Consider the following 12,523-nt stretch of genomic DNA (forward strand, 5'->3'; position numbering starts at 1 on the left):
AAGCTTGCTTTGTAGGGAAAACCACCGAGGCAATTTTGAGATGCAGAGGTCATCTAAGAAAAGTGTTAAGACTTGGAACCTGAAACAACTATCTCTGAGCACTGAGCACACGAGCTCTCAACACCTCCCTCCACCCAGGACCAAGGAATGAAGCCTCAGTGGTACATCAAGCAGGCAGTCAGTCACCACCTCGGCTTCCCGGCTGGAGAAGGCGAGGCCCGGGCGAAGCGGCAGGTTTTGAATCGCACAGCGAGCACTCCGAACAGGGCAGTGAGCGCCCGTCTCACTGTGCCCCCTCTGCTCCCCCGTGCTCCCGAGCCTGGGAGCCGCGCCGCCAGCTCGGGGTGCAGCCTCCGCAGGGGACAGCGCTGCCCCGGCCCAGGGTGCGGCTGGGCCGCCCGCGAACACCGGCTGCTGGAACACCGGCTGCTGCCGCCGCATGCCAGGGGAGAACCCTGGTGTTAGAAATGAAAACCTTGACTTGCCAATATATCAACCAACACGGACAATTTATTAATTGGTTCGATAGGAGTGAGCAAACAGCGCTGGGCGCGTGGGGAGTCGCCGCTCCACCCACATGCAGAAATGATCCTCTAGAATGTCCGTCTTCTAACACCATCCTATGCACTTATGTATATAAATAATTTTGCAAAGTTTCAATTATTTTCTTCATGATCTGGCACAAGTCAGCAGTTGTGATTTTCTGAAGATCCATGGCGGAGGTGGTCCAGGGTGGTCTTCTCATCTCCCATTCTCTCTTCACAGTCTACTAATATTATTTTTGGTTATACATTTTGCTTAAGTAAGTAAATGTATTTAGCAAGTGTGTTACAAGGTGTTTCCTTTTCGCTTGTGTAATCTTTAAAGCCCACATCTCTTAGAATATATATATATATTCCCGTGGTGATCACACCTCTCTCCTTCTGCTCTACTTCCCTTTTTTTCTGTCTATAACTGTTACAAGTTTCCCAAACTTAAAACTTTAAACTTCATATTTAAAATACTTATATGTTATAAATGCTAATACGATATTCCAATTAAAATAATAATTTGGTTTATTAACAAAGATCGAATTACAGAATTTCGGTAAACTCACCAACAGCAGAGATACTTGACAGTCTTTCCGTGGGAAAATGCCAAGGGTGAACCGAGAGACACAGAACTTGGCCGTCTGCTGCCTCCCCTTCGGTTCACAAATTTGCCCGGTTCGGGGCTTAGTTTTTATACACTTTATTCTGCCCTGGGCAATATTTCCCCATATTTCCCTTTGTGTCCCAGCTAGCTATTCAAATCTAAGGGTGTCTCCAACTAGGCTGGACAGAGTTCTTTCTCTCAGTTCATATGTTAATGTCCAGTTTCTATAGATCCTTATGGCTGATGAATGGTCGAGATATGGATGATGATCGGTGAGGGTGTAGTCGGGAACCGCTGATGTTTCTGCCACCTTATCTCGATGGGTCTCCTCCCGGTGCTCGAGGAGGCTGCCGGTTTTCCGTAAACCTTTTGTCTATTTCTGAATGTGAGTTTCTGGGGTGGTGCCTGCCTTTTCATAATTTTGGTTTAACAAAATGTTACAGGGTGTCCTGAAACTTACATTTTCATACAACACACACATATATACAGTTTTATAGTTTTCAATAATATGTCATTAACTATAAGAACATGAATTAATCATTTCGCATTTTTCACATTATACATTATTTGTTATAAGTCCTGAAAACTGCTAAACTGTTTGTTAGTATTTTATTACTATTTAACAGTCTCGTTTTTAGCTATTATAAGGTTTAAAGCTAATATGCCCTCAGAATGTCTTTTATAGCCCCCTCTCCCCTTCTTCTACCAGTTTTACTTCCTTTACTATGACACATCTTAAAGCTTACATCAATTTCTTACAAACAATTATAATTTCATTCTTTAAGCTAACAAGCTAAAGGTTTACTTCCATGCTTTACCTGGCCGATCTTTTAAAACTTTAAATTCTTATAATCATCCCAGGCTTTCATTTGATGATCTCTACAGTTACATTTTTGACATGAATCACAGCGCGGTATCTCACACGGGTCACTCTGGCAGGAGAGCAGGGGAGCCGGGCGGGCCGGAGCCATCCCGGTGGAACCCATCATCTCCTGCCGACACCGGAGCGGCGCCGGGGCACCCCGGCAGCACCCCTGCCCCCGCCTGCCGGCAGAGCGCTCTCGACAGGCCGGGACTCTCCTCACGGAGGGCCGGGACTCTCCTCACGGAGGGCCGGGCCGGGAGCCCCTTCTCCCGAAGCGCCTTCGCCCTCCCGCGTCCCAGCCGGGACGGGGTTTGAGGGCTGCGCCGCCCTCTCGGTTCCGAACGCGGTCCAACAGCGCGGACAGCGCCGTCCCGCGGGGCCCAGCAGCGCCGGCCGGGCCGGCCGCTTCCATCAAGGCCTTACATAAGGGGGCAGGGCCCGGCCGCCGCCATTGCCTGCGGCCGCCGCCGGGAGACAGCACCCGCACGGCCCGGCCCGAGGAGCAGCGCGGGGAAGAAAAACTGCGATTAGAATGAAGATACAGCTGAAACGGGCCCGAAAGAAAGAAAACAAATCCTTCCCCCAGCCCTCCTCCCGTAAAGCCCCCCCTCCAGGAGGTGGTGGCGCGGAAGGGATGCCCTGGACCGGCCGGAGGCAGCAACAGCGCCGGTGGCAGCCGGCCGGGGCTTCGGGTGCGGCCGGGAGCTGAGCTCTGCAGGTCAGCCACGGCCAGCCAGCGGCCACACTGATAACCCCGCAGCTTCTGGCAGCCCCGGGGCGTTCTGGATTAGCGGGACTGTCAGTCTCCATGCCATGGTATTGCTGCTGTAAACTATCCCTTGTATGTGGGCACATGTATTTTAAAGTACTCGGACTGCATATGTTTTGTTTGTAACAGCCCGCATGGATCTTTGGCATGATCTCTGGCACACCTCCACACACCTCATTTCCAGATTCCAGGACATTCCCATGTGCAGCCAGCGTGCACTGGGGACTGCAGGATATCTGCATAAACCAGTGGATTTTTACAACATTGCTACCCAATAGCAATGATAACACACAGGGAACAAAGGCTGTACGTAGGCTTGGACTCTGGATGCCCAGGGCAATGAAGTTCCTTGTACCTGGGGGCTGAACTGCTGTGTTTAAGGTCTGTTTTCAGCTCAGAGTTAGCCCAAGTTATTGGAATACATGCGTGGAATACAGCCTCTGACTCCAGGTCTATCCACACACAAAGCTGCCTACCCTGGGCAGGAGACTGCTGTTATTTGCAGAATGGAGGCTTAGTCTGAGTAAACAAGACTTGTCAGTCAACTAGGACAGCCATAGTTCTGTTGTTAAACCAAGCACTGACTGATGTTTCATCCTGTGGCTGATCTTGCCTGTGCCTCCCAGGCCTTCAAAACTCATTAGAGGGACAGGTTAAAAAATACTGTAGCAACAGACAGTGACACCAAGGAGGCTGTGCAAAGCATCTCCTGCTTCTTCCTATTCAAACCTGTATATTTCCTGCTTCACTCCTAAGGCTGACACTGTGTTATCAAGATGCTCTTGTGTCATCACTTTTCCACACTGTAGTCCTGCAGCTCGGTGACTTTTGCTCGCTAGAATATAGCAGTGGTGCTGACTGGCACTGGAGATGACACCTCTCCACAGCAGTTCATTTCTCTCACTGTTCAGACATGGGATGCATGTCACTACCACCTGAAAGGAAAGCAGACTTCCACAGGAGGGAAGCTAAGGAATCAGCAAAGTCAGCTAAGGATCTAAAGAAAGCTCTTCAGAAAAGAAAAATCCTGTAGACGCTGTGATCAAAACTACCTATGAAGAAACCCAAACAAAGTTCTCCACCCTGTAGTGTCCAACTACTCTTGCCAGCAAAGGCAAAGCCACAGCAATCCTGCTGTTTTTGGAAGTATATTGCTATTTTTTTGTTCTACCTTATCACCCATACAGAAAGCTCCTATTGCCATGATCTTCACCTATATATTCTAATTAAATATTCTTACATTCTCTTACACAGTCTACTTCTGTTGCTATCTTATTGCTATAAGTCTTCACAGGGAGAGTTGTTAAGTACTCAATCAGGTTGTGGCATCTCCATCCTTGGAGATTTTCCAAACTTAATTGAACAAGGCCCTGAATAACCTAATCCAGCTTGGAAGTCAGCTCCGCTCCGAGCAGGGAATTTGACTAGAGACCTCCAGAGGACCCTTCCAACCTAATTCTTTTTCTGATTGCACACTACTTCCATGAACACTTTCATCAGCAAGCTCTCTAATATATCTCCATGTTCCAGAAGGTAAAAATGGCACACTAAATTTGGAAAACTGTGAATTGTTATAACTACGTCAAAAACCCTGAAAGAACAAGGGTAGCAGCGAGAAGGAAACAAGTAATAAATATTGGTTGTGGAACCTTCCCAAATTACACCTGTTTATGTCCCGTCTCTGGAATTCATTGATTGGCAATCCTATGTGATTATTTCAGTAGTAAGGGTAAGTCTACCTTGCTGGTTTAGTTCTTAGGACAACCTTTTCTACATACTGATCTTGGAAAAGAGCTGTTTGCTATTTACTTGTTAGTAGGGGCAATAAGTGCCCTGTTTGGGATGCAAAGGACTTGGGAATGTGCTCTTGGAGCTAGGGGCTCCGTTCTGATCTCTGGTTATCTCCTCCACACATACCTGTGGTGCATTACAAGTCCTTTGCTGATAATACTACTAATACTACGAATACTGAACTGATTCTTAACATTATCAGAGGGCCATCATCATCCTTGCTCCTTGTGAGGAATGGCAGAAGGGCAATACAGCAAAGAGATGGCACTTTTGTACATGGACTTGATGCACAGAATCCCAGAAGCTGGGAACAGAGAAGATACTGACTTTCACAAGTCTAGAGGGTCCCTGCAGAGTTTATATTTGCTACTGATTTACAAGAGATTTATCCAGTTTATTTCTAAACATCCTACCTACAATATCACTTTAAATTTTCTGTCCTATGTCCACGTGCTTCCCTTTTGTTGGTATTCACTTTCAGCATTCCCTTATATTTATTGTGTTATTTTTTCATTATGCTAATTTACACCACTTAAAATATATTATCTTCTTTCTTCATTGTGTGCTCTCCAGTACCTAACAGTAGGCTTCCACTGTCATCCCTGAACCGAACTGTGTGTATCAGTACTTGCCAGCTCTTATGTAAAGCAAAATGTACAATCACTGCCATCATTTTATTTCTGCTTTCTGTCAGAAGCCTCATTGCACTGAGGCACTCTCTCCTTTCCATGTACTTTAACACTGCACTATCACACAACAAGATCTCAAATGGTGGGCAACTCACAACGATGCAGCGGCTGCAATGATCTGGGCACTGGCTGTAAACTAGAATTGGCTCATTTCTGTTTCATTTGAAGGCAGAATGGGTAATATTTTGGGTGTCCTAACCTCAAAGCTATCTAGAAACTAATTACTACCTCTGAGCTTTGGAATGCCTTTAAAACCCCTGCCACACTTCCCCTTTCTTGCTGCCACTCTTGCATACAACTTTCTCTCCCTCAATCCTCCACTTGCTCTCCACAGTTGATTTCTTTGCATGCACCTCCCTTGCAACCATTCCAAACCTTGAGTTTGGAATGAATTTCCCCTGGATGAGTTAACACGTCTCACAGAGGGGCCAGCAAACCAGGTCCCTGTCAAAAATAGACAGTGTATGTTGTACTTCTCACACAGCAGCTCTAACTAATGCTTGAACCTTCCCTTACAGGGGGAATAGCTCTCTGTCCTGCAGAGACATCAGGTTAGCCCTGAACAAATTAGCTCAGGTATAGGAACCAATGTAGCTGTGCAGAGCCCACAGTAGCATCCTGGCTCTCAGGGGAAGCTATGATAATGTGACTGCATGAGAATAATACTACATAATGAACAATAATGAGGCAGTTTTCAGCCTCTGAATACAGGGAGGGCTGGGTCACCAACCAGACCTTTGTTCATCGCATATTAAACAGAACATAGGGAACACGCCACAGGGTTGCTGGTGTTGTTGTAAGTGCTGCTGCTGGCTGAGTCTGCACACCCATGTTCCAGGCATTATTTCACCTCTTCACAGCTATGGCATCACCTTATAGAAAGTGCCCTCAGGTCAGAGATGCCTGTAGTGTCCAAGCACTGCACTTAACTCACTGGTGCACAGTGTGTTTGTAACCTCAGTAATTCAGAGGCTGTATATAATTGGAAAAAACCCCAAAACTCCAGCTTTTCAGATCCTAAAAATAAGAGTGTGAAAATAGTTCACGTCTGATTTTAAGCAATATTTTTCCTGAGTGTTCTGCTGCACATTCTTCCTCTGCCTGTGTGCGACTAACACAGCTCCTGATATCAGTGCTTATCACTGCCAGTGTTGTGTCTCTTCCAGACATGACATTGACAATACATATTTAGAAACTGACAAAGTAAAGAGAGAGAGATGAGTACAATCACTGAATATAAAAGAAACAGGCCTGAAAGAACAACAGGAACCCACTGAAATCTGCCCGGAGACCTCACCTCAAAATTCAGGGCACACTGAATGCCAGCGCTGAGGGTGAAGCTTCCCAAGACAAGCTCACTTTAAACCACCTGAGCCATCAGAGTTTTCCTGCTAGAAGTCTTGCTTCAGTAGTTAAAAGTCCTGCACAGGCTGGCTGCCTGAATATTCACACAGCTTCTCTGATGATTTTGCAGCCACATTGATCTTCATGCCATTGCGGCTACATGACTGGCAGTTTGTTTAAAATCTCTGATTGCAAGTTTGTGTCATACAATGGAAAACACAAACTCCTGAAAACATCACCATAAAATGTAATATGAAAGAGAAATCCCAGCGGAACACTGCAAAGCAAGAATGGGAGGCACGGAGAATTGACAAGAGAGACCCAATGTTCTAGTGCAATAAAAGCCTGGAAAATTTAATCAACACAGAAAAGTAAAATAAACTCCAAAATCCCTTACAGGAGACTGATTAACATAATTAAATTAAACTCAGAGATTAAGTTAAAGTAAGATTGAAATTTGCTGTGTCCTTTTCAGGCCTGAAGTAAGGTTTATACGGCCTAAAATTCGTCCATTTATTCCATCCAAACCACAAGTCTCATGAGAGTTGGGTCCTGACTACAGAGCTTGCCTGACTTGTGACATCAGAGCATCTCAGCTACACTAACGCTGTGACAATACTGACAATTACTGAGAATTGATCAAAAGAATTAAAAACTATTATATTTACCAGGGGAAAAGTACAAGTATTAGACAAGTGGTCATTTCAGAGCATAATAAAGCTACAATGCAAAGTCAGAATTCTCTCAGGCAACTTCACCTATGTAATTCAGCCAAATCTACCAAATCATAATGGCCTTAAGTCACAAATGTCTCAAGGCCCAGAAGATAACAGTGTAAACCTTTAAGAAGTTGCAGTAGATTCCATCTGTATTGCCTGAAACACCAATGAGAGGAAAGGTGTCTCATTAAAAAGTAAAAAGAATAAAAAAGAAGATAAACACTGCAAAGACAAACACGGATGAACCAACTTAGACAGCACGAACTAGAGCAATAAGCAGGGAGAACCTGCCAAACTAGAAGACACAAGCAGATCAAACCAGCCATTGCTGAACTATGCTGTGAGGCTATGACTTAAATATTTAACAGTTTTTTACTGACATACTTTTTGCCCACATATTTCCTTGCAAATTTCAAAAGCAAAACTTAGTTTATCCTCATCAGTAAGGCTCACAGGTGCTGCAGTTTGTTTTTGTTTTTGTAAGATGTCTTTTTTTTTTTTTTTTTTTTGCGGAACAAGAAGCCTTTTATAAGAGATAAAATATACTTACAGTGGTTTCCAAATGGTATCACTCTTCAGGTAAATTACTCCAAGCCTTGGACCTAGTGCAGACGTTCATTGGGGCAGGGAACAGAGAGAGGCTGTGTCTGTACCAGGAAGAATCAAAAGGAAAGGTCAGGGGGAAATAATAATTATTTACTGAGAGCAAGAAAACTTGCTACAACTCTAACTGGATTTCTGTGCTGTGAGTACAGCTGGCTGCAGCCTGGTAGTGCTGAATTCCCGCTTCAACCCCTCCGGCCCTGGCTGCAAACGACCACAGAGTCAGTCCCCAGTTACCCCAGTCTGCCCATGCAACCCAATCTGGTGAAGCAAGGAGGAGAGGGAGGATTAGCCAGAGAAGTGCTATCAGCAAGATTCCCTCTGAGAAATCGCTCACTCCAATGGCATGAGCACGGAGCACTGATGGAGAGCTAGCACAAGCTTGGCACTGAAGTGCATCTCATCAGAACAACAAGGCCAGTCCTGTTCCGAGCAGCAACAAACACTTCTTCAGGACTGAAAGGCAGGAAAAGGATGGAAAAAAATCCTCCTTCGTGTCTTTTGCTGTCTTTACATCACAAAAAGCATGGCTCATATCAAAGCAGAAATTCTACTTTTCTCTCATCAGTCACCTGGGCTACTGCAGTGACACCAGGGAAGTAACTTATTGCCAGCCTTGCAGGGAAGGTTCAGCTCAGTAGCATTTTTATCTCTGAAATCTTCTGAGCTGAAGAGATATTTGGAACCAATGGACTTAGATGGAAAGGGATCCACAGAAAAACCTCAGCTCCAATATTTATTAAATGGTGATTTCACCATCCAGATCTAGGTTTTGGGAGTATTTACATGTTTGGGGGACTTGAATCTCTCTCTAGACTAAGAGAACTCCTCCTTTGCTAGCTTCTTATTATGCTTTGGTGGCTCACTGTGGGTATGTTGGGAGTATGTCTGAAGTTGACATCCAGAGGCAGAATTAAATCCTGCACACTTCACTTATGCAAAGAACTCTAGAGACATCAGCCTATTCAGTTCTGTCCACAGTAAAGCCACTGGTGCCACTTCCATGAAAAAATGATCTCTGAGCACACCAGAAAAGCAAATATTTGTTTTATCAAAGGAATCAAGAAGGTGAATGAAAAATGGTAAGAGATGTAATTGTTATTTCACAGGTAGCTAATGTCACTGTGCAAGCTGGAATTTATGTCTGAAAATGCAACACAAAAAAACCCCTACTGTTCCTGCAGCAGGAACACTCCAGTGAGCACCAACAGACACAATGAAGGATTTTAGATGACACTGTAATAATGTACTTCACAAAATATACATTCAGTTTTATGTTCAATTCACACATTTTGTAATGATGATGTTTCTTAGTGACTGGGATATAGACTAAATTCTGATTTCAACAGGCTACATAAAACCTGGCAGCTACATTTTACAGGGGCTCAAGCAAACATTTTCTTTGATTCCAGTTCTTTTAGGTTCTCCCCTCTTAGAGTCTGCTTTGAATTGCAAATTAAGTAAATTCAAACACACACACACACAAAAATCTACAACTTAGCCTGAAACTCTGAGTTTCACCAGGGCTTGGGAGAGGAACCACATGCATCAAGTTAGTTCAAAAGAATTACATAAAATAGTGACACTTTTGACCAGAACCAAGGACTGAATTTCAAAGGTGCAGCAATGCCTAAGGTTTCTGTAGATTTAAGTCCTTGCTAACACTCAGCATGGCTTACTTTCAAGATCTCCTTCCCACTTCCGTATACACCCCACCTGTTCTGTTAAATGCTGGCCCTGCTTCTTATATCCACTTTGCATGCATCAGTCTGTCTTTTATTTGGCTATTGCTCACCTTTTAAAGGCATAAATCCCACGTGCCTTAAAGACTACCTCATACTTCAGATAACGTGCATTTTTAACTTGTACTAGAAGCAGAAAAATCACAGGATCGGGTCTTTAGTCTTTACTTCAGCAGAACTCCTGCTCACTTCACTCCTAATTTCACACAAGAGAAGCCTAAGAACTGCATGTACTAATCCTGCATATTTTGTCACCTCTCTTTTTGTGTCATTATTGCTCTTCCAATCTCTGGAATCCCAATCCAAGTGGCTCTCTCTTGTAGCACTGCCTAGCACTCAATCTGGCTTCACATCAAGGGTCAGGCAGACAAGTTGTTAGAGATGGGCTGTTGGAAGTCTTCTACAAAATCTGGGCTCAAAAATCTCTGTGAAAGGCAATACTTAAAATATCTTCATTTTTCTCCATGTTTTTTGCTATGGCCTGGGAAGATCTCTCTCTTTCCTCCAGTGTGATGAGCATAAAGCACTGAGATCCTCAGCAGTTGCTAGCAGTTACTTTTTAAGTACATAAAATCAACAAAGCTGATGGTACTTCTTAAGACATTGGGATGGCAACAGAGAATGAAATATCCCAATTTTTTGTAAAAGATTTAATTTAGCTTTGGAAAAAATTAGAGGAAAACAATCTTCAACCATAAGAAGACTGGGCAAAAAGAGAGACAAGCAGGACAACAGAGGAATGTGATGTATGACATTGGGTAAAGTAACTTCTCCCCTGTCTACCTGGTCTCTTCTATCCAGAAAAAGAAAGCATTATATTTCTGTTCCATGGGGTACTGTGTGCTTAATTAAGATTTTGGAGGATAAATTTTCTGCATGAATGCATTCCAGAAATGCAGACTTTATTACTTAAATATTCCCACTAATGATAGTGACTTGGGCATTTTATATATGCTCACTTTTTTTCCACCTTGCTCTGTCCAAGTTTTATCTGTAATTTAGAGGGTGTGAGGAACATTAATTGTGTCAGTGTTTTTATTAAGGAAGGTCCATTTTATGAGAGTAGTGATGTACTACAGATTGTGATTTAAGATGTACACTTTAGGTCAGTTTTATACTGACTTCAGTGCAGTTGCAGTGGGCATAAAGTCAGGAGAAAATGTGGTACTTTACATAATAATGCTAATGATTAATGGGCTCGTGGACCATAACTCTATATTCTGAGGCACTGATCCTCCTTCTCCCTCCTGAAATTTGTGTCTTGACCCTTTCATCTCTTGTTAGCTACCTTTCCAGGGCTGTCCATTAATCAGCACCATTGATCTGATGTGGTCTGTCATACTGTAATACCTAAAACACACAGATGCAGGCACTGGCCTGACTCTGCTCTTTACACAACACACCATCATATTTCCTTTACAGATGACTTAAATATCATAAACATCAACTTACTGCTTCTGCTTGGTCCTGAAACTGGCTTTTTCTAGATTAGTTCCCTGCAGGATATTTCTATCTCTCCCCCAAGATGTACTTCTGTCTGCTCAGAGACACCCTCAAATGCAATACTCCCTGCTTGTTAGGGGCACTCCTATGTCTAACCAGCAAGGGAAAATCAGCAAAATAGCTCCTTCTCTTTGCTTGAGACCTGGTACCACTATCTTCTCTTACTTTTTTTTACTGATTCCTGATCAAGCAGACTCACGTTTTTAGTTGATTGCTATTTATTTTATTCCTGCAATAGTCTTTTCTCTGATATCGTCAGAATGCTTCCTTCTGCCTTTCCTCTGATCCCTAGTAATGAAAAAAATTAAAAGATGAGCTTCTTGTGAGCTTATTTCTGATTACTCTTATTTGCTGTGCTGGAACAGTGCTGCCTATCATGAAGCAGTGGAAAGTAACTTGCTAGTGCCTCAGAAGTTAGCACGTCTGAACTTGATCCACATATTGTTCAGCTTTCTTGAGTCAGGTGGGTTGAGTTTTAAGTGGTGCTTTCACAGTCATAGTATATTTTCAGACTGGTCTGTCTAGGCTAAATTAAATTCTTTTTGGTCACTTTTTCTCTCTGGGAGTAGCATTTTGGATTAAATTCTTAAAGCCATAACAAGAAGCAGGAGATGAGAACAGCAGTGTTAACCATCAACAAACATGACTCAAGAATGAACTTTCTGCATGAAGTAGGTTATTCCAGATACATTTTACTGTTTCTCTGTAAGAGGAGAGTATGAACAAGGTTAGGCCATTGGCTACCTACAGGTAGCTATCCAACCCCAATGTCTTAGAGATCAAGACAGACTGAGATATAAAAGCCACTGTTCTAGCAGAGGCCAGAACTTGTGCCAAAAAGCCAACAAAAATTTAGCAACATAGGACATGTTATGAGAAGGCCCATAAGCATGGATTTTTCACAGTCAAGGCTTCATTTCCAAGAGGAAATGGCTCATTTCTGTATTCTACTGGGAACGTTGGATGTCCACTATCAGTATGGCCTCAAAATCAGAAATTAATTTGTTAATGGATTAGACATTTACAGAAAGACTGTTTAAAGAGGCTGGACTGCTCTAGCCTGGTAAAGGCCAATTTCCCACGCAGACGTGTTTGCAATAGCACTTGAGAAAAAAATCTCTCCCTGAAGTCCTAGAGGTACTTACTGAAATCCAGAATAGTAATGTAGTTTGTAGGAAAGTCTACATTATGTTCCCACTTTTTGTCTCACAAGCTCTCTATTACTTGTCTGCATCAGTTTCTTTTTCCCTTCTTTCAGTGCCTTTTATCTGATACTATAGAATTTCACTGCTCTTAAGCTGCAATTCTTAAGTTTGATTTTGGCACTTGGAACAGGCATTTTCGATGTCTCCTTTTTGTCTGTT

At 43.3% G+C, this 12,523-nt stretch overlaps 1 protein-coding gene across 13 annotated transcripts in view; it reads right to left on the minus strand.

Annotated features, from left to right (window-relative positions):
- Nucleotides 1–12,523, minus strand: part of ZBTB20 (zinc finger and BTB domain containing 20) — a 472,116-nt gene that overhangs the window by 26,750 nt on the left and 432,843 nt on the right. For 11 of the 13 annotated variants that reach the window (XM_063419871.1, XM_063419872.1, XM_063419867.1 and 8 more), the window contains one exon: nt 7,862–7,958. The exons of 1 other annotated variant lie outside the window; for it this stretch is intronic. The gene's annotated coding sequence lies outside the window, so the exon portion shown is untranslated. Of the gene's footprint in view, nt 1–6,435; nt 7,468–7,861; nt 7,959–12,523 lie in introns of those variants that run through there. One more of the 13 variants, XR_010083181.1, reaches the window with a different exon arrangement.

Source organism: Prinia subflava, chromosome 28, assembly GCF_021018805.1.
Source record: "Prinia subflava isolate CZ2003 ecotype Zambia chromosome 28, Cam_Psub_1.2, whole genome shotgun sequence".
Taxonomy (NCBI): Eukaryota; Metazoa; Chordata; class Aves; order Passeriformes; family Cisticolidae; genus Prinia; species Prinia subflava.